Source organism: Heterodontus francisci, chromosome 1 (assembly GCF_036365525.1).
Source record: "Heterodontus francisci isolate sHetFra1 chromosome 1, sHetFra1.hap1, whole genome shotgun sequence".
NCBI classification, from domain to species: domain Eukaryota; kingdom Metazoa; phylum Chordata; class Chondrichthyes; order Heterodontiformes; family Heterodontidae; genus Heterodontus; species Heterodontus francisci.
In genome coordinates this window covers 3,657,091-3,678,986 of record NC_090371.1, presented here as the reverse complement: position 1 = coordinate 3,678,986, position 21,896 = coordinate 3,657,091, and the positions used below count along the sequence as shown (strand labels likewise).

The following is a 21,896-nucleotide window of genomic DNA, read 5'->3' as shown; positions in this document are numbered from 1 at the left end:
TTGTGTCTCTGCCAGTGCTGGTGACAGTGTCAGTCTGTGACCGTGCCTCTGCCAGTGCTGGTGACCGCGACAGTGCTGGCCTGTGACCGTGCCTCTGCCAGTGCTGGTGACTGTGACAGTGTCGGCCTGTGACCGTGCCTCTGCCAGTGCTGGTGACTGTGACAGTGTCGGCCTGTGACCGTGCCTCTGCCAGTGCTGGTGACCGCGACAGTGTCGGCCTGTGACCGTGCCTCTGCCAGTGCTGGTGACTGCGACAGTGTCGGCCTGTGACCGTGCCTCTGCCAGTGCTGGGGACTGTGACAGTGTCGGCCTGTGACCGTGCCTCTGCCAGTGCTGGGTGGGGACTGTGACAGTGTCGGCCTGTGACCGTGCCTCTGCCAGTGCTGGTGACTGCGACAGTGTCGGCCTGTGACCGTGCCTCTGCCAGTGCTGGTGACTGCGACAGTGTCGGCCTGTGACCGTGCCTCTGCCAGTGCTGGTGACTGTGACAGTGTCGGCCTGTGACCGTGCCTCTGCCAGTGCTGGTGACTGCGACAGTGTCGGCCTGTGACCGTGCCTCTGCCAGTGCTGGTGACTGCGACAGTGTCGGCCTGTGACCGTGCCTCTGCCAGTGCTGGTGACTGCGACAGTGTCGGCCTGTGACCGTGCCTCTGCCAGTGCTGGTGACTGTGACAGTGTCGGCCTGTGACCGTGCCTCTGCCAGTGCTGGGGACTGTGACAGTGTCGGCCTGTGACCGTGCCTCTGCCAGTGCTGGTGACTGTGACAGTGTCAGTTTTTGGCAATGACAGTATCAGTTGGTTATTGTGTGGTAAGAGTCTGTGATGTGAGCTGCCAGTGAGGAGTGACCCCATACATTGAGCAAGTTCCTCATGTTGTAATTTGCTTCAAGCTGCAGGGACAAGGCCCAGTTGTTGGAGTTTCTGTGTCTGGTCAAAGCTCCATTGCACTGTCCTGAGTCTGCTCGCTGTCTCCCTGGTGGGAGGAAAGCAGGCTGGGATCTCAGTCTGAAATTCAGAGCCAAGGTTGTGAACCCTTATACTTCCTGGGGAAGTGGAAGCTGTTCAAATCCTGGAGAGTCAGAATATCGAGATCCCCGAAGCAAACAAGGTCATTATAGCTCAGCAACAGGTCAGGGAAATTGCACAACACCCCACCAGACACTCCCGATCCCCGCTCCACCCCCCCCCACCCCGGATCCCCTCTCCTCCCCCCCCCGGATCCCCGCTCCACCCCCCGATCCCCTCTCCACACCCCCCCCCCCACCCCGGATCCCCTCTACTCCCCCCCCCCCCGGATCCCCGCTCCACCCCCCCCCCACCCCGGATCCCCTCTCCTCCCCCCCCCCCCGGATCCCCGCTCCACCCCCCCCCCACCCCGGATCCCCTCTCCTCCCCCCCCCGGATCCCCGCTCCACCCCCCGATCCCCTCTCCACACCCCACACCCCCCCCCCCACCCCGGATCCCCTCTCCTCCCCCCCCCGGATCCCCTCTCCTCCCCCCCCCGGATCCCCGCTCCACCCCCCCCCACCCCGGATCCCCTCTCCTCCCCCCCCCGGATCCCCTCTCCTCCCCCCCCGGATCCCCTCTCCTCCCCCCCCCCCGGATCCCCTCTCCTCCCCCCCCCGGATCCCCGCTCCACCCCCCCCCACCCCAGATCCCCTCTCCTCCCCCCCCCCCCGGATCCCCTCTCCTCCCCCCCCCCGGATCCCCTCTCCTCCCCCCCCCGGATCCCCGCTCCACCCCCCGATCCCCTCTCCACACCCCCCCCCCCCACCCCGGATCCCCTCTCCTCCCCCCCCCGGATCCCCTCTCCTCCCCCCCCCGGATCCCCGCTCCACCCCCCCCCACCCCGGATCCCCTCTCCTCCCCCCCCCGGATCCCCGCTCCACCCCCCCCCCGGATCCCCTCTCCACACCCCCCCCCCCCCACCCCGGATCCCCTCTACTCCCCCCCCCCCCGGATCCCCGCTCCACCCCCCCCCACCCCGGATCCCCTCTCCTCCCCCCCCCGGATCCCCTCTCCTCCCCCCACCCCGGATCCCCTCTCCTCCCCCCCCCCGGATCCCCTCTCCTCCCCCCCCCCGGATCCCCTCTCCTCCCCCCCCCCGGATCCCCTCTCCTCCCCCCCCCCGGATCCCCTCTCCTCCCCCCCCCGGATCCCCGCTCCACCCCCCCCCACCCCAGATCCCCTCTCCTCCCCCCCCCCCGGATCCCCTCTCCTCCCCCCCCCACCCCAGATCCCCTCTCCTCCCCCCCCCCCGGATCCCCTCTCCTCCCCCCCCCCAGATCCCCTCTCCTCCCCCCCCCCCAGATCCCCGCTCCACCCCCCGATCCCCTCTCCACCCCTCCCCCCCCGATCCCCTCTCCTCCCCCCCCCCGGATCCCCGCTCCACCCCCCGATCCCCTCTCCTCCCCCCCCCGGATCCCCGCTCCACCCCCCGATCCCCTCTCCACACCCCCCCCCCCCCCCCGATCCCCTCTCCTCCCCCCCCCCCAGATCCCCGCTCCACCCCCCGATCCCCTCTCCACCCCTCCCCCCCCGATCCCCTCTCCTCCCCCCCCCCGGATCCCCGCTCCACCCCCCGATCCCCTCTCCACCCCTCCCCCCCCGATCCCCTCTCCTCCCCCCCCGGATCCCCGCTCCACCCCCCCCCCCCCGATCCCCTCTCCTCCCCCCCCCGGATCCCCGCTCCACCCCCCGATCCCCTCTCCACACCCCCCCCCCCCCCCCACCCCGGATCCCCTCTCCTCCCCCCCCCCGGATCCCCTCTCCACCCCTCCCCCCCCGATCCCCTCTCCTCCCCTCCCCACTCCTCCTCCAATCGATCCCCCCTTCTCCCCGTCCCCACCACCCCCGATCCATGCTCCCTGCTTCACCGCCCCCCCGGATCCCCGCTCCCCCCACCCCCCCCCTACCCCATCTCCCAATGCTGCTCAATCAATAAGATCACTTCTCAGTATTATAAGCTCCATAGGCTACAGGCCCAACTTATTCAGTCTTTCTTCATAAGTCAACTCCTTCATCCCCGGAATTAGAGTGAGCTTTCTCTGAAGTAGCGCCCTTATTTTTCAAATAACATACGGATTAGGAGCAGGAGTAGGCCACTTGACCCCTCGAGCCTGCTCCACCATTCAATAAATTCATAGCTGAACTGATTGCACCACATTCCCGCCTACCTCCGATAACCTTTCACCCCCTTGCTTATCAATAATCTATCTACCTCTGCCTTAAAAATATTCAAAGACTCTGTTTTCACTGCCTTTTGAGGAAGAGAATTCCAAAGTCTCACGTCCCCCTGAGAGAAAAAATTGCTCCTCATCTCTGTCTTAAATGGGCGACCCCTTATTTTTAAACAGTGACCCCTGGTTCTAGATTCTCCTACAAGGGGAAACATCCTTTCCACATCCACCCTGTCAACACCCCTCAGGATCATCTCTGTTTCAATCAAGTCGCCTCTTACTCTTCTAAACTCCAGCGGATACAAGCCTAGCCTGTCCAATCTTTCCTCGTAAGGCAACCCACCCGTTCCAGGTATTAGTCTAGTGAACCTTCTCTGTACTGCCTCCAACGCATTTACGTCCTTTCTTAAATAAGGAGACCAGTACTGTACACAGTATTCCAGATGTGGTCTCACCAATACCCTGTATAACTGAAGCATAACCTCCCTACTTTTGTAATCAATTCCCTTCAAATAAACGATAACATTCGATTAGCTTTCCTAATCACTTGCTGTACCTGCACACTAACCTTTTGTGATTCATGTACCAGGACACCCAGATCCTTCGGTACCACTGGGTTCTGCAATCTCTCTGTATTTAAATAATCTGCCAAATTTTTGCCCACACTCAACCTATTTGTATCCCTTTGTATACTCAACCTCCTTTTTACAATTTTCTTTCCTTCCTATCTTGGTGTCATTGGCAAATTTAGCTACCATACTTTCAGTCCCTTCATCCAAGTCATTGATATAGATTGTAAATACTTGAAGCCCCAGCACTGATCCCTCTGGCACTCCACTAGTTACAGCTTGCCAACCTGAAAAAGACACATTTATCCCTATTCTGTGCTTCCTATTGACTAACTAATCCGTTATCCATGTGACTATGTTATCCCTGACACCATGTGCTCTTGTGGTACCTTATCGAATGCCTTTTGGAAATCTAAGTACACCACAGTTACAGGTTCCCCTATATTCACCTTCCTTGTTAATTCCTTGAATAACTCTAATAAATTAGTCAAACATGATTTCTCTTTCACAAAACCATGTTGACTCTGTGATCCCAATATGAATCAAGTATCCTGCTATCACCTCCTTAATAATGGATTCTAATAATTTCAATTTGACAAATGTTCGGCTAACTGGCCAAACGCTCCTTTCTGTCTCCCTCCTTTCTTGCATAAAGTTGTTGCATTTGCTATTTTCCAATCTGTTGGGACCCTTCCAGAATCTAAAACATTTTGGAAGATTATAACCAAAGTCTCTACTATCTCTGCAGCCATGCAGGCCATCTGGTCCTGGGGACATGTCAGCTTTTAAATCTAATTGTTTTCCAAACACCTCTTCCGTGGTGATTGTTATGAATTCAGCACTTTCACCTCTTGATTTTCAAATATCGTTGGGGAGACTGTATGTCCTGGATCGGGGTCAGTGATGTATTGGGAGACTGTGTGTCCTGGATCGGGGTTAGTGATGTATTGGGGAGACTGTATGTCCTGTATCGGGGTCAGTGATGTATTGGGAAGACTGTGTGTCCTGGATCGGGGTCAGTGATGTATTTGGAGACTGTGTCCCTGATCGGGGTCAGTGATGTATTGGGGAGACTGTGTGTCCCGGATCGAGGTCAGTGATGTATTTGGAGACTGTGTCCCTGATCGGGGTCAGTGATGTATTGGGAAGACTGTGTGTCCCGGATCGGGGTCAGTGATGTATTTGGAGACTGTGTGTCCCTGATCGGGGTCAGTGATGTATTGGGGAGACTGTGTGTACCGGATCGGGGTCAGTGATGTATTTGGAGACTCTGTGTCCCTGATCGGTGTCAGTGATGTATTGGGAAGACTGTGTGTACCGGATCGGGGTCAGTGATGTATTGGGGAGACTGTGTCCCCCGGATCGGGGTCAGTGATGTATTGGGGAGACTGTGTCCCCCGGATCGGGGTCAGTGATGTATTGGGGAGACTGTGTGTCCCGGATCGGGGTCAGTGATGTATTGGGGAGACTGTGTCCCCCGGATCGGGGTCAGTGATGTATTGGGGAGACTGTGTGTCCCGGATCGGGGTCAGTGATGTATTTGGAGACTGTGTGTCCCTGATCGGGGTCAGTGATGTATTGGGGAGACTGTGTGTACCGGATCGGGGTCAGTGATGTATTGGGGAGACTGTGTCCCTGATCGGGGTCAGTGATGTATTGGGAAGACTGTGTGTCCCGGATCGGGGTCAGTGATGTATTTGGAGACTGTGTGTCCCTGATCGGTGTCAGTGATGTATTGGGGAGACTGTGTCCCCCGGATCGGGGTCAGTGATGTATTGGGGAGACTGTGTGTCCCGGATCGGGGTCAGTGATGTATTGGGGAGACTGTGTCCCCCGGATCGGAGTCAGTGATGTATTGGGGAGACTGTGTCCCTGATCGGGGTTAGTGATGTATTGGGGAGACTGTGTGTCCCGGATCGGGGTCAGTGATGTATTGGGGAGACTGTGTCCTTGATCGGGGTCAGTGATGTATTGGGGAGACTGTGTGTCCCTGATCCGTGTCAGTGATGTATTGGGGAGACTGTGTCCCCCGGATCGGGGTCAGTGATGTATTGGGAGACTGTGTCCCCCGGATCGGGGTCAGTGATGTATTGGGGAGACTGTGTGTACCGGATCGGGGTCAGTGATGTATTGGGAAGACTGTGTGTCCCGGATCGGGGTCAGTGATGTATTTGGAGACTGTGTCCCCCGGATCGGAGTCAGTGATGTATTTGGAGACTGTGTCCCCCGGATCGGAGTCAGTGATGTATTGGGGAGACTGTGTGTCCTGATCGGGGTCAGTGATGTATTGGGGAGACTGTGTGTCCCTGATCGGGGTCAGTGATGTATTGGGGAGACTGTGTCCTTGATTGGGGTGAGTGATGTATTGGGGAGACTGTGTGTCCCGGATCGGGGTCAGTGATGTATTGGGGAGACTGTGTGTCCCTGATCGGGATTAGTGATGTATTGGGGAGACTGTGTGTCCCTGATCGGGGTCAGTGATGTATTGGGGAGACTGTGTGTCCCTGATCGGGGGTAGTGATGTATTGGGGAGACTGTGTGTCCCTGATCGGGGTCAGTGATGTATTGGGGAGACTGTGTGTCCCTGATCAGGGTCAGTGATGTATTGGGGAGACTGTGTCCTTGATCGGGGTCAGTGATGTATTGGGGAGAATGTGTCCCCCGGATCGGGGTCAGTGATGTATTGGGGAGACTGGGTCAGTGATCTATTAGAATTAGAATTAGAACATTACAGCGCAGTACAGGCCCTTCGGCCCTCGATGTTGTGCCGACCTGTGAAACCATCTGACCTACACTATTCCATTTTCATCCATATGTCTATCCAATGACCACTTAAATGCCCTTAAAGTTGGCGAGTCTACTACTGCTGCAGGCAGGGCGTTCAACGCCCCTACTACTCTCTGAGTAAAGAAACTACCTCCAACATCTGTCCTATATCTATCACCCCTCAACTTAAAGCTATGTCCCCTCGTGTTTGCCATCACCATCCGAGGAAAAAGACTCTCACTATCCACCCTATCTAACCCTCTGATTATCTTATATGTCTCTATTAAGTCACCTCTCCTCCTCCTCCTCTCCAACGAAAACAACCTCAAGTCCCTCAGCCTTTCCTCGTAAGACCTTCCCTCCATACCAGGCAACATCCTAGTATATCTCCTCTGCACCCTTTCCATAGCTTCCACATCCTTCCTACAATGCGGTGACCAGAACTGCACGCAATACTCCAGGTGCAGTCTCACCAGAGTTTTGTACAGCTGCAGCATGACCTCGTGGCTCCGAAACTCGACCCCCCTACTAATAAAAGCTAACACACCATATGCCTTCTTAACAGCCCTATTAACCTGGGTAGCAACCTTCAGGGATTTATGCACCTGGACACCAAGATCTCTCTGTTCATCTACACTACCAAGAATCTTCCCATTAGCCCAGTACTCTGCATTCCTGTTACTCCTTCCAAAGTGAATCACCTCACACTTTTCCGCATTAAACTCCATTTGCCATCTCTCAGCCCAGCTCTGCAGCCTATCTATGTCCCTCTGTACCCTACAACATCCTTCGGCACTATCCACAACTCCACCGACCTTAGTGTCATCCGCAAATTTACTAACCCACCCTTCTACACCCTCTTCCAGGTCATTTATAAAAATGACAAACAGCAGTGGCCCCAAAACAGATCCTTGCGGTACACCACTAATAATTAAACTCCAGGATGAACATTTGTCATCAACCACCACCCTCTGTCTTCTTTCAGCTAGCCAATTTCTGATCCAAAGCTCTAAATCACCTTCAACCCCATACTTCTGTAATTTCTGCAATAGCCTACCATGGGGAACCTTATCAAACGCCTTACTGAAATCCATATACACCACATCCACTGCTTTACCCTCATCCACCTGTTTGGTCACCTTCTCGAAAAACTCAATAAGGTTTGTGAGGCACGACCTACCCGTCACAAAACCGTGCTAACTATCGCTAATGAACTTATTCTTTTCAAGATGATTATAAATCCTGTCTCTTATAACCTTTTCCAACATTTTACCCACAACCGAAGTAAGGCTCACAGGTCTATAATTACCAGGGCTGTCTCTACTCCCCTTCTTGAACAAGGGGACAACATTTGCTATCCTCCAGTCTTCCGGCACTATTCCTGTCGACAATGACGACATAAAGATCAACAACAACAGCTCTGCAATCTCCTCCCGAGCTTCCCAGAGAATCCTAGGATAAATCCCATCTGGCCCAGGGGACTTATCTATTTTCACACTTTCCAAAATTGATAACACCTCCTCCTTGTGAACCTCAATCCCATCTAGCCTAGTAGTCTGAATCTCAGTATTCTCCTCAACAACATTTTCTTTCTCTACTGTAAATACTGACGCAAAATATTCATTTAACACTTCCCCTATCTCCTCTGATTCCACACACAACTTCCCACTACTATCCTTGATTGGCCCTAATCTAACTCTAGTCATTCTTTTATTCCTGATATACCTATAGAAAGCCTTCGGGTTTTCCCTGATCCTATCCGCCAATGACTTCTCGTGTCCTCTCCTTGCTCGTCTTAGCTCTCCCTTTCGATCCTTCCTGGCTAGCTTGTAACTCTCAAGCGCCCTAACTAAGCCTTCACGTCTCATCCTGACATAAGCCTTCTTCTTCCTCTTGACAAGCGCTTCAACTTCTTTAGTAAACCACGGCTCCCTCGCTCGACAACTTCCTCCCTGCCTGACAGGTACATACTTATCAAGGACACGCAGTAGCTGCTCCTTGCATAAGCTCCACATTTCAATTGTTCCCATCCCCTGCAGTTTCCTTCCCCATCCTACGCATCCTAAATCTTGCCTAATCGCATCATAATTTCCTTTCCCCCAGCTATAATTTTTGCCCTGCGGTATATACCTGTCCCTGCCCATCGCTAAGGTAAACCTAACCGAATTGTGATCACTATCACCAAAGTGCTCACCTACATCTAAATCTAACACCTGGCCGGGTTCATTACCCAGTACCAAATCCAATGTGGCATCGCTCCTGGTTGGCCTGTCTACATACTGTGTCAGAAAACCCTCCTGCACACACTGGACAAAAACTGACCCATCTAAGGTACTCGAACTATAGTATTTCCAGTCGATATTTGGAAAGTTAAAGTCCCCCATAACAACTACCCTGTTACTCTCGCCCCTGTCGAGAATCATCTTCGCTATCCTTTCCTCTACATCTCTGGAACTATTTGGAGGTCTATAAAAGACTCCCAACAGGGTGACCTCACCTCTCCTGTTTCTAACCTCGGCCCATACTACCTCCGTAGACGTGTCCTCAAACGTCCTTTCTGTCGCTGTAATACTCTCCTTGATTAACAATGCCACACCCCCCCCCCTCTTTTACCATCTTCTCTGTTCTTAGTGAAACATCTAAATCCCGGAACCTGCAACATCCATTCCTGCCCCTGCTCTACCCATGTCTCCGAAATGGCCACGACATCGAGATCCCAGGCACCAACCCATGCTGCAAGCTCACCCACCTTATTCCGGATGCTCCTGGCGTTGAAGGAGACACACTTTAAACCAGGTTCTTGGGGAGACTGTGTCCCTGATCGGGGTTAGTGATGTATTGGGGAGACTGCGTGTCCCTGATCGGGGTCAGTGATGTATTGGGGAGACTGTGTCCCTGATCGGGGTTAGTGATGTATTGGGGAGACTGGGTCAGTGATGTATTGGGGAGACTGTGTCCCTGATCAGGGTTAGTGATGTATTGGGGAGACTGTGTGTCCCTGATCGGGGTCAGTGATGTATTTGGTGACTGTGTGTCCCTGATCGGGGTCAGTGATGTATTGGGGAGACTGTGTGTCCCTGATCGGGGTCAGTGATGTATTGGGGAGACTGTGTGTCCCTGATCGGGGTCAGTGATGTATTGGGGAGACTGTGTGTCCCTGATCGGGGTCAGTGATGTATTGGGGAGACTGGGTCAGTGATGTATTGGGGAGACTGTGTCCCTGATCGGGGTCAGTGATGTATTGGGGAGACTGTGTGTCCTGATCGGGGTCAGTGATGTATTGGGGAGACTGTGTGTCCCTGATCGGGGTCAGTGATGTATTGGGGAGACTGTGTGTTCCTGATCGGGGTCAGTGATGTATTGGGGAGACTGTGTTTCCTGATCGGGGTCAGTGATGTATTGGGGAGACTGTGTGTCCCTGATCGGGGTCAGTGATGTATTGGGGAGACTGTGTGTCCCTGATCGGGGTCAGTGATGTATTGGGGAGACTGTGTGTCCCTGATCGGGGTCAGTGATGTATTGGGGAGACTGTGTGTCCCTGATCGGGGTCAGTGATGTATTGGGGGGACTGTGTCCCTGATCGGGGTCAGTGATGTATTGGGGAGACTGTGTGTCCCTGATCGGGATCCGTGATGTAATTGGTGACTGTGTGTCCCTGATCGGGGTCAATGATGTTTTGGGGAGACTGAACACGGCTCAGTGAAGTGGGGATCTGGGTATTTGAGTTTTTCATCATCACTGACATTCCTCTGTAGCTGTATCTGACGATTAATCAGCACAAGCACATGTCTGACTCAGTGGGTGGAGGTACGCTGAGCCTTTGTGCTATTGCTGCCCGCACTGTTCCAACCACAGGATCCACATAGATGCTCCACATAGCTGACGTGCAGGATCATAGGCTATGATATGAAGAGAGGTTGGAAAAACTCGGATTGTTTTCACTGGAACGACGGAGGTGGAGGGGTGACATGATAGAGGTTTACAAAGTTATGAGCGGCATGGACAGAGTGGATAGTCAGAAGCTTTTTCCCAGGGTGGAAGAGTCAGTCACTAGGGGACATAGGTTTAAGGTGAGAGGGGCAAAGTTTGGAGGGGGTGTGCGAGGCAAGTTCTTTACACAGAGGGTGGTGAGTGCCTGGAACTTGCTGCCAGGGGAGGTGGTGGAAGCAGGTATGATAGCGACGTTTAAGACACATCTTGACAACTATATGAATAGGAAGTGAATAGAGGGAGATGGGTTCTGGAAGTGCAGAAGGTTTTAGTTTTGGCAGGCAGCAAGATCGGCGCAGACTTGGAGGGCTGAATGGCCTGTTCCTGTGCTGTACTGTTCTTTGTTCTTGGTGAGAGGCCTGATGCTGTTCCCATGGATCAACTAGCTGCTGGGCCAGCTTTGACACCTGTATCCCTGTGTTATATCGTGATGGCCCTGTACCCCCAGTACTGTAACACAGTGATAGACCCGTACCCCCAGTACTGTACCACAGTGATAGACCCGTACCCCCAGTACTGTACCACAGTGATAGACCTGTACCCCCAGTACTGTACCACAGTGATAGACCCGTACCCCCAGTACTGTACCACAGTGATAGACCTGTACCCCCAGTACTGTACCACAGTGATAGACCTGTACCCCCAGTACTGTACCACAGTGATAGACCTGTACCCCCAGTACTGTACCACAGTGATAGAGCTGTACCCCCAGTACTGTATCACAGTGATAGACCTGTACCCCCAGTACTGTACCACAGTGATAGACCTGTACCCCCAGTACTGTACCACAGTGATAAAGCTGTACCCCCAGTACTGGACCACAGTGATAGACCTGTACCCCCAGTACTGTATCACAGTGATAGACCTGTACCCCCAGTACTGTACCACAGTGATAGAGCTGTACCCCCAGTACTGGACCACAGTGATAGACCTGTACCCCCAGGACTGTACCACAGTGATAGACCTGTACCCCCAGTACTGTACCACAGTGATAGACCTGTACCCCCAGTACTGTACCACAGTGATAGACCCGTACCCCCAGTACTGTACCACAGTGATAGACCTGTACCCCCAGTACTGTACCACAGTGATAGACCCGTACCCCCAGTACTGTACCACAGTGATAGACCCGTACCCCCAGTACTGTACCACAGTGATAGACCCGTACCCCCAGTACTGTACCACAGTGATAGACCTGTACCCCCAGTACTGTACCACAGTGATAGACCTGTACCCCCAGTACTGTACCACAGTGATAGACCTGTACCCCCAGTACTGTACCACAGTGATAGACCTGTACCCCCAGTACTGTACCACAGTGATAGACCTGTACCCCCAGCACTGCACCACAGTGATAGACCTGTACCCCCAGCACTGTACCACAGTGATAGACCTGTACCCCCAGTACTGTACCACAGTGATAGAGCTGTACCCCCAGTACTGTACCACAGTGATAGACCTGTACCCCCAGCACTGTACCACAGTGATAGACCTGTACCCCCAGTACTGTACCACAGTGATAGAGCTGTACCCCCAGTACTGTACCACAGTGATAGAGCTGTACCCCCAGTACTGTACCACAGTGATAGAGCTGTACCCCCAGTACTGTACCACAGTGATAGAGCTGTACCCCCAGTACTGGACCACAGTGATAGACCTGTACCCCCAGTACTGTATCACAGTGATAGACCTGTACCCCCAGTACTGTACCACAGTGATAGACCTGTACCCCCAGTACTGTACCACAGTGATAGACAGTGATAGGCCCGTACCCCCAGTACTGTACCACAGTGATAGACCCGTACCCCCAGTACTGTACCACAGTGATAGAGCTGTACCCCCAGTACTGTACCACAGTGATAGACCTGTACCCCCAGTACTGTACCACAGTTGTCGACCTGTACCCCCAGTACTGTACCACAGTGATAGACCTGTACCCCCAGTACTGTACCACAGTGATAGACAGTGATAGACCTGTACCCCCAGTACTGTACCACAGTGATAGACCTGTACCCCCAGTACTGTACCACAGTGATAGACCTGTACCCCCAGTACTGTACCACAGTGATAGACCTGTACCCCCAGTACTGTACCACAGTGATAGACAGTGATAGACCTGTACCCCCAGTACTGTACCACAGTGATAGACCTGTACCCCCAGTACTGTACCACAGTTGTCGACCTGTACCCCCAGTACTGTACCACAGTGATAGACCTGTACCCCCAGTACTGTACCACAGTGATAGACAGTGATAGACCTGTACCCCCAGTACTGTACCACAGTGATAGACCTGTACCCCCAGTACTGTACCACAGTGATAGACCTGTACCCCCAGTACTGTACCACAGTGATAGACCTGTAACCCCAGTACTGTACCACAGTGATAGACCTGTAACCCCAGTACTGTACCACAGTGATAGACCTGTACCCCCAGTACTGTACCACAGTGATAGACCCGTACCCCCAGTACTGTACCACAGTGATAGACCCGTACCCCCAGTACTGTACCACAGTGATAGACCTGTAACCCCAGTACTGTACCACAGTGATAGACCTGTACCCCCAGTACTGTACCACAGTGATAGACCTGTACCCCCAGTACTGTACCACAGTGATAGACCTGTACCCCCAGTACTGTACCACAGTGATAGACCTGTACCCCCAGTACTGTACCACAGTGATAGACCTGTACCCCCAGTACTGTACCACAGTGATAGACCTGTACCCCCAGTACTGTACCACAGTGATAGACCTGTACCCCCAGTACTGTACCACAGTGATAGAGCTGTACCCCCAGTACTGTACCACAGTGATAGACCCGTACCCCCAGTACTGTACCACAGTGATAGACCTGTAACCCCAGTACTGTACCACAGTGATAGACCTGTACCCCCAGTACTGTACCACAGTGATAGACCTGTACCCCCAGTACTGTACCACAGTGATAGACCTGTACCCTCAGTACTGTACCACAGTGATAGACCTGTACCCTCAGTACTGTACCACAGTGATAGACCTGTACCCCCAGTACTGTACCACAGTGATAGACCTGTACCCCCAGTACTGTACCACAGTGATAGACCTGTACCCCCAGTACTGTACCACAGTGATAGACCTGTACCCCCAGTACTGTACCACAGTGATAGACCCGTACCCCCAGTACTGTACCACAGTGATTGACCTGTACCCCCAGTACTGTACCACAGTGATAGACCTGTACCCCCAGTACTGTACCACAGTGATAGACCTGTACCCCCAGTACTGTACCACAGTGATAGACCCGGACCCCCAGTACTGTACCACAGTGATAGACCTGTACCCCCAGTACTGTACCACAGTGATAGACCTGTACCCCCAGCACTGTACCACAGTGATAGACCTGTACCCCCAGCACTGTACCACAGTGATAGACCTGTACCCCCAGTACTGTACCACAGTGATAGACCTGTACCCCCAGTACTGTACCACAGTGATAGACCTGTAACCCCAGTACTGTCCCAAAGTGATGTACCTGTACCCCCAGTACTGTACCACAGTGATAGACCTGTACCCCCTGTTCTGTACCACAGTGATAGACCCGTACCCCCAGTGCTGTACCACAGTGATAGACAGTGATCAACCTGTACCCCCAGTACTGTACCACAGTGATAGACCTGTACCCCCTGTTCTGTACCACAGTGATGGACCCGTACCCCCAGTACTGTACCACAGTGATAGACCTGTACCCCCAGTACTGTACCACAGTGATAGACCTGTACCCCCAGTACTGTACCACAGTGATAGACCTGTACCCCCTGTACTGTACCACAGTGATAGACCTGTACCCCCTGTACTGTGCCACAGTGATAGACCTGTACCCCCAGTACTGTACCACAGTGATAGACCTGTTACCCCAGTACTGTACCACAGTGATAGACCCGTACCCCCAGTGCTGTACCACAGTGATAGACAGTGATCAACCTGTACCCCCAGCACTGTACCACAGTGATAGACCTGTACCCCCAGTACTGTACCACAGTGATAGAGCTGTACCCCCAGTACTGCACCACAGTGATCGACAGTGATAGACCTGTACTCCCAGTACTGTACCACAGTGATAGACCTGTACCCCCAGTACTGTACCACAGTGATAGACCCGTACCCCCAGTACTGTACCACAGTGATTGACCTGTACCCCCAGTACTGTACCACAGTGATAGACCTGTACCGCCAGTACTGTACCACAGTGATAGACCTGTACCCCCAGTACTGTACCACAGTGATAGACCTGTACCCCCAGTACTGTACCACAGTGATAGACAGTGATAGACCTGTACCCCCAGTACTGTACCACAGTGATAGACCTGTACCCCCAGTACTGTACCACAGTGATAGACCTGTACCCCCAGTACTGCACCACAGTGATAGACCTGTACCCCCAGCACTGCACCACAGTGATAGACCTGTACCCCCAGCACTGTACCACAGTGATAGACCTGTACCCCCAGTACTGTACCACAGTGATAGACCTGTACCCCCAGTACTGTACCACAGTGATAGAGCTGTACCCCCAGTACTGTACCACAGTGATAGAACTGTACCCCCAGTACTGTACCACAGTGATAGACCTGTATCCCCAGTACTGGACCACAGTGATAGACCTGTACCCCCAGTACTGTACCACAGTGATAGACCTGTACCCCCAGTACTGGACCACAGTGATAGACCTGTACCCCCAGTACTGTATCACAGTGATAGACCTGGACCCCCAGTACTGTACCACAGTGATGGACAGTGATAGGCCCGTACCCCCAGTACTGTACCACAGTGATAGAGCTGTACCCCCAGTACTGTACCACAGTGATAGACCTGTACCCCCAGTACTGTACCACAGTGATAGACCTGGACCCCCAGTACTGTACCACAGTGATAGAGCTGTACTCCCAGTACTGTACCACAGTGATAGACCCGTACCCCCAGTACTGTACCACAGTGATAGAGCTGTACCCCCAGTACTGTACCACAGTGATAGACCTGTACCCCCAGTACTGTACCACAGTTGTCGACCTGTACCCCCAGTACTGTACCACAGTGATAGACCTGTACCCCCAGTACTGTACCACAGTGATAGACAGTGATAGACCCGTACCCCCAGTACTGTACCACAGTGATAGACCCGTACCCCCAGTACTGTACCACAGTGATAGACCTGTACCCCCAGTACTGTACCACAGTGATAGACCTGTACCCCCAGTACTGTACCACAGTTGTCGACCTGTACCCCCAGTACTGTACCGCCAGTACTGTACCACAGTGATAGACCTGTACCCCCAGTACTGTACCACAGTGATAGACCTGTACCCCCAGTACTGTACCACAGTGATAGACCCGTACCCCCAGTACTGTACCACAGTGATAGACCTGTACCCCCAGTACTGTACCACAGTGATTGACCTGTACCCCCAGTACTGTACCACAGTGATAGACCCGTACCCCCAGTACTGTACCACAGTGATAGACCTGTACCCCCAGTACTGTACCACAGTGATAGACCTGTACCCCCAGTACTGTACCACAGTGATAGACCTGTACCCCCAGCACTGTACCACAGTGATAGACCTGTACCCCCAGTACTGTACCACAGTGATAGACCTGTACCCCCAGTACTGTACCACAGTGATAGACCCGTACCCCCAGTACTGTACCACAGTGATTGACCTGTACCCCCAGTACTGTACCACAGTGATAGACCCGTACCCCCAGTACTGTACCACAGTGATAGACCTGTACCCCCAGTACTGTACCACAGTGATAGACCTGTACCCCCAGTACTGTACCACAGTGATAGACCTGTACCCCCAGTACTGTACCACAGTGATAGACCTGTACCCCCAGCACTGTACCACAGTGATAGACCCGTACCCCCAGTACTGTACCACAGTGATAGACCTGTACCCCCAGTACTGTACCACAGTGATAGACCTGTAACCCCAGTACTGTCCCAAAGTGATGGACCTGTACCCCCAGTACTGTACCACAGTGATAGACCTGTACCCCCTGTTCTGTACCACAGTGATAGACCCGTACCCCCAGTGCTGTACCACAGTGATAGACAGTGATCAACCTGTACCCCCAGTACTGTACCACAGTGATAGACCTGTACCCCCTGTTCTGTACCACAGTGATGGACCCGTACCCCCAGTACTGTACCACAGTGATAGACCTGTACCCCCAGTACTGTACCACAGTGATAGACCTGTACCCCCAGTACTGTACCACAGTGATAGACCTGTACCCCCTGTACTGTACCACAGTGATAGACCTGTACCCCCTGTACTGTACCACAGTGATAGACCTGTACCCCCAGTACTGTACCACAGTGATAGACCTGTTACCCCAGTACTGTACCACAGTGATAGACCCGTACCCCCAGTGCTGTACCACAGTGATAGACAGTGATCAACCTGTACCCCCAGCACTGTACCACAGTGATAGACCTGTACCCCCCGTACTGTACCACAGTGATAGAGCTGTACCCCCAGTACTGCACCACAGTGATCGACAGTGATAGACCTGTACTCCCAGTACTGTACCACAGTGATAGACCTGTACCCCCAGTACTGTACCACAGTGATAGACCTGTACCCCCAGTACTGTACCACAGTGATAGACCCGTACCCCCAGTACTGTACCACAGTGATTGACCTGTACCGCCAGTACTGTACCACACTGATAGACCTGTACCCCCAGTACTGTACCACAGTGATAGACCTGTACCCCCAGTACTGTACCACAGTGATAGACCTGTACCCCCAGTACTGTACCACAGTGATAGACAGTGATAGACCTGTACCCCCAGTACTGTACCACAGTGATAGACCTGTACCCCCAGTACTGTACCACAGTGATAGACCTGTAACCCCAGTACTATACCACAGTGATTGACCTGTACCCCCAGTACTGTACCACAGTGATTGACCTGTACCCCCAGTACTGTACCACAGTGATAGACCTGTACCCCCAGTACTGTACCACAGTGATAGACCTGTACCGCCAGTACTGTACCACAGTGATAGACCTGTACCCCCAGTACTGTACCACAGTGATAGACCTGTACCCCCAGTACTGTACCACAGTGATAGACCTGTACCCCCAGTACTGTACCACAGTGATAGACCTGTACCCCCAGTACTGTACCACAGTGATAGACCTGTACCCCCAGTGCTGTACCACAGTGATAGACCTGTACCCCCAGTACTGTACCACAGTGATAGACAGTGATAGACCTGTACCCCCAGTACTGTACCACAGTGATAGACCTGTACCCCCAGTACTGTACCACAGTGATAGACCTGTACCCCCAGTACTGTACCAGAGTGATAGACCTGTACCCCCAGTACTGTACCACAGTGATAGACCTGTACGCCCAGTACTGTACCACAGTGATAGACCTGTACCCCCAGTACTGTACCACAGTGATGGACAGTGATAGACCCGTACCCCCAGTACTGTACCACAGTGATAGACCCGTACCCCCAGTACTGTACCACAGTGATGGACAGTGATAGACCCGTACCCCCAGTACTGTACAACAGTGATAGTCCCGTACCCCCAGTACTGTACCACAGTGATAGACCTGTACCCCCTGTACTGTACCACAGTGATAGACCCGTACCCCCAGTAATGTACCACAGTGATAGACCCGTACCCCCAGTACTGTACCACAGTGATAGACTGTAACCCCTGTACTGTACCACAGTGATAGACCCGTACCCCCAGTGCTGTACCACAGTGATAGACAGTGATCAACCTGTACCCCCAGTACTGTACCACAGTGATGGACCCGTACCCCCAGTACTGTACCACAGTGATGGACAGTGATAGACCTGTACCCCCAGTACTGTACCACAGTGATAGACCTGTAACCCCAGTACTGTACCACAGTGATAGACCTGTACCCCCAGTACTGTACCACAGTGATAGACCTGTAACCCCAGTACTGTACCACAGTGATAGACCTGTACCCCCAGTACTGTACCACAGTGATAGACCTGTACCCCCAGTACTGTACCACAGTGATAGACCTGTACCCCCAGTACTGTACCACAGTGATAGACCTGTAACCCCAGTACTGTACCACAGTGATAGACCTGTAACCCCAGTACTGTACCACAGTGATAGACCTGTAACCCCAGTACTGTACCACAGTGATAGACCTGTACCCCCAGTACTGTACCACAGTGATAGACCTGTACCCCCAGTACTGTACCACAGTGATAGACCTGTACCCCCAGTACTGTACCACAGTGATAGACCTGTACCCCCTGTACTGTACCACAGTGATAGACCTGTAACCCCAGTACTGTACCACAGTGATAGACCTGTAACCCCAGTACTGTACCACAGTGATAGACCTGTAACCCCAGTACTGTACCACAGTGATAGACCTGTACCCCCAGTACTGTACCACAGTGATAGACCTGTACCCCCAGTACTGTACCACAGTGATAGACCTGTACCCCCAGTACTGTACCACAGTGATAGACCTGTAACCCCAGTACTGTACCACAGTGATAGACCCGTACCCCCAGTGCTGTACCACAGTGATAGACAGTGATCAACCTGTCCCCCCAGTACTGTACCACAGTGATAGACCTGTACCCCCAGTACTGTACCACAGTGATAGAGCTGTACCCCCAGTACTGTACCACAGTGATAGACAGTGATCAACCTGTCCCCCCAGTACTGTACCACAGTGATAGACCTGTACCCCCAGTACTGTACCACAGTGATAGAGCTGTACCCCCAGTACTGTACCACAGTGATAGACCTGTACCCCCAGTACTGTACCACAGTGATAGACCTGTACCCCCAGTACTGTACCAAAGTGATCGACCTGTACCCCCAGTACTGTACCACAGTGATAGACCTGTACCCCCAGTACTGTACCACAGTGATAGACCTGTACCCCCAGTACTGTACCACAGTGATAGACAGTGATCAACCTGTACCCCCAGCACTGTACCACAGTGATAGACCTGTACCCCCAGTACTGTACCACAGTGATAGAGCTGTACCCCCAGTACTGCACCACAGTGATCGACAGTGATAGACCTGTACTCCCAGTACTGTACCACAGTGATAGACCTGTACCCCCAGTACTGTACCACAGTGATAGACCTGTACCCCCAGTACTGTACCACAGTGATAGACCCGTACCCCCAGTACTGTACCACAGTGATTGACCTGTACCGCCAGTACTGTACCACAGTGATAGACCTGTACCCCCAGTACTGTACCACAGTGATAGACCTGTACCCCCAGTACTGTACCACAGTGATAGACCTGTACCCCCAGTACTGTACCACAGTGATAGACAGTGATAGACCTGTACCCCCAGTACTGTACCACAGTGATAGACCTGTACCCCCAGTACTGTACCACAGTGATAGACCTGTACCCCCTGTACTGTACCACAGTGATGGACCTGTACCCCCAGTACTGTACCACAGTGATAGACCTGTACCCCCAGTACTGTAAAACAGTGATAGACCCGTACCCCCAGTACTGTACCACAGTGATGGAAAGTGATAGACCTGTACCCCCAGTACTGTACCACAGTGATAGACCTGTACCCCCAGTACTGTACCACAGTGATAGAAAGTGATAGACCTGTACCCCCAGTACTGTACCACAGTGATCGACAGTGATAGACCTGTACTCCCAGTACTGTACCACACTGATGGACAGTGATAGACCCGTACCCCCAGTACTGTACCACAGTGATAGACCTGTACCCCCAGTACTGTACCACAATGATAGACCTGTACCCCCATTACTGTACCACAGTGATAGACCTGTACCCCCAGTACTGGACCACAGTGATAGACAGTGATAGACCTGTACCCCCAGTACTGTACCACAGTGATAGAGCTGTACCCCCAGTACTGTACCACAGTGATCGACAGTGATAGACCTGTACTCCCAGTACTGTACCACAGTGATAGACCTGTACCCCCAGTCCTGTACCACACTGATGGACAGTGATAGAACCGTACCCCCAGTACTGTACCACAGTGATAGACCAGTACCCCCAGTACTGTACCACAGTGATAGACAGTGATAGAACCGTACCCCCAGTACTGTACCACAGTGATAGACCTGTACCCCCAGTACTGTACCAGAGTGATAGACCTGTACCCCCAGTACTGTACCACAGTGATAGACAGTGATAGACCTTTACCCCCAGTACTGTACCACAGTGATAGAGCTGTACCCCCGGTACTGTACCACAGTGATCGACAGTGATAGACCTGTACCCCCAGTACTGTACCACAGTGATAGAGCTGTACCCCCAGTACTGTACCACAGTGATAGACCTGTACCCCCAGTACTGTACCACAGTGATACACAGTGATAGACCTGTACCCCCAGTACTGTACCACAGTGATAGACAGTGATAGACCTGTACTCCCAGTACTGTACCACAGTGATAGACCTGTCCCCCCAGTACTGTACCACAGTGATCGACAGTGATAGACCTGTACTCCCAGTACTGTACCACAGTGATAGAGCTGTACCCCCAGTACTGTACCACAGTGATAGACCTGTACTCCCAGTACTGTACCACAGTGATAGACCTGTACTCCCAGTACTGTATCACAGTGATAGAGCTGTACCCCCAGTACTGTACCACAGTGATAGACAGTGATAGACCTGTACCCCCAGTACTGTACCACAGTGATAGACAGTGATCGACCTGTACTCCCAGTACTGTACCACAGTGATAGAGCTGTACCCCCAGTACTGTACCACAGTGATAGACAGTGATAGACCTGTACTCCCAGTACTGTGCCACACTGATGGACAGTGATAGACCTGTACCCCCAGTACTGTACCACAGTGATAGACCCGTACCCCCAGTACTGTACCACACTGATGGACAGTGATAGACCCGTACCCCCGGTACTGTACTACAGTGATAGACCTGTCCCCCCAGTACTGTACCACAGTGATAGACCTGTACCCCCGGTACTGTACCACAGTGATAGACCTGTACCCCCGGTACTGTACCACAGTGATAGACCTGTACCCCCGGTACTGTACCACAGTGATAGACCTATACCCCCGGTACTGTACCACAGTGATTGACCTGTACCCCCAGTACTGTACCACAGTGATAGACAGTGATAGACCTGTACCCCCAGTACTGTACCACAGTGATAGACCTGTAGCCCCAGTACTGTACCACAGTGTTAGACCTGTACCCCAAGTACTGTACCACAGTGATAGACAGTGATCGACCTGTACCCCCAGTACTTTACCACAGTGATAGACCTGTACCCCCAGTACTGTACCACAGTGATAGACAGTGATAGACCTGTACCCCCAGTACTGTACCACAGTGATAG

General features: G+C 52.9%; 1 protein-coding gene across 3 annotated transcripts in view; it reads left to right on the top strand.

Moving 5' to 3' along the window:
- Nucleotides 1-21,896, top strand: part of LOC137365475 (dynactin subunit 1-like) — a 336,296-nt gene that overhangs the window by 4,932 nt on the left and 309,468 nt on the right. The gene's annotated exons all lie outside the window — the stretch shown is intronic.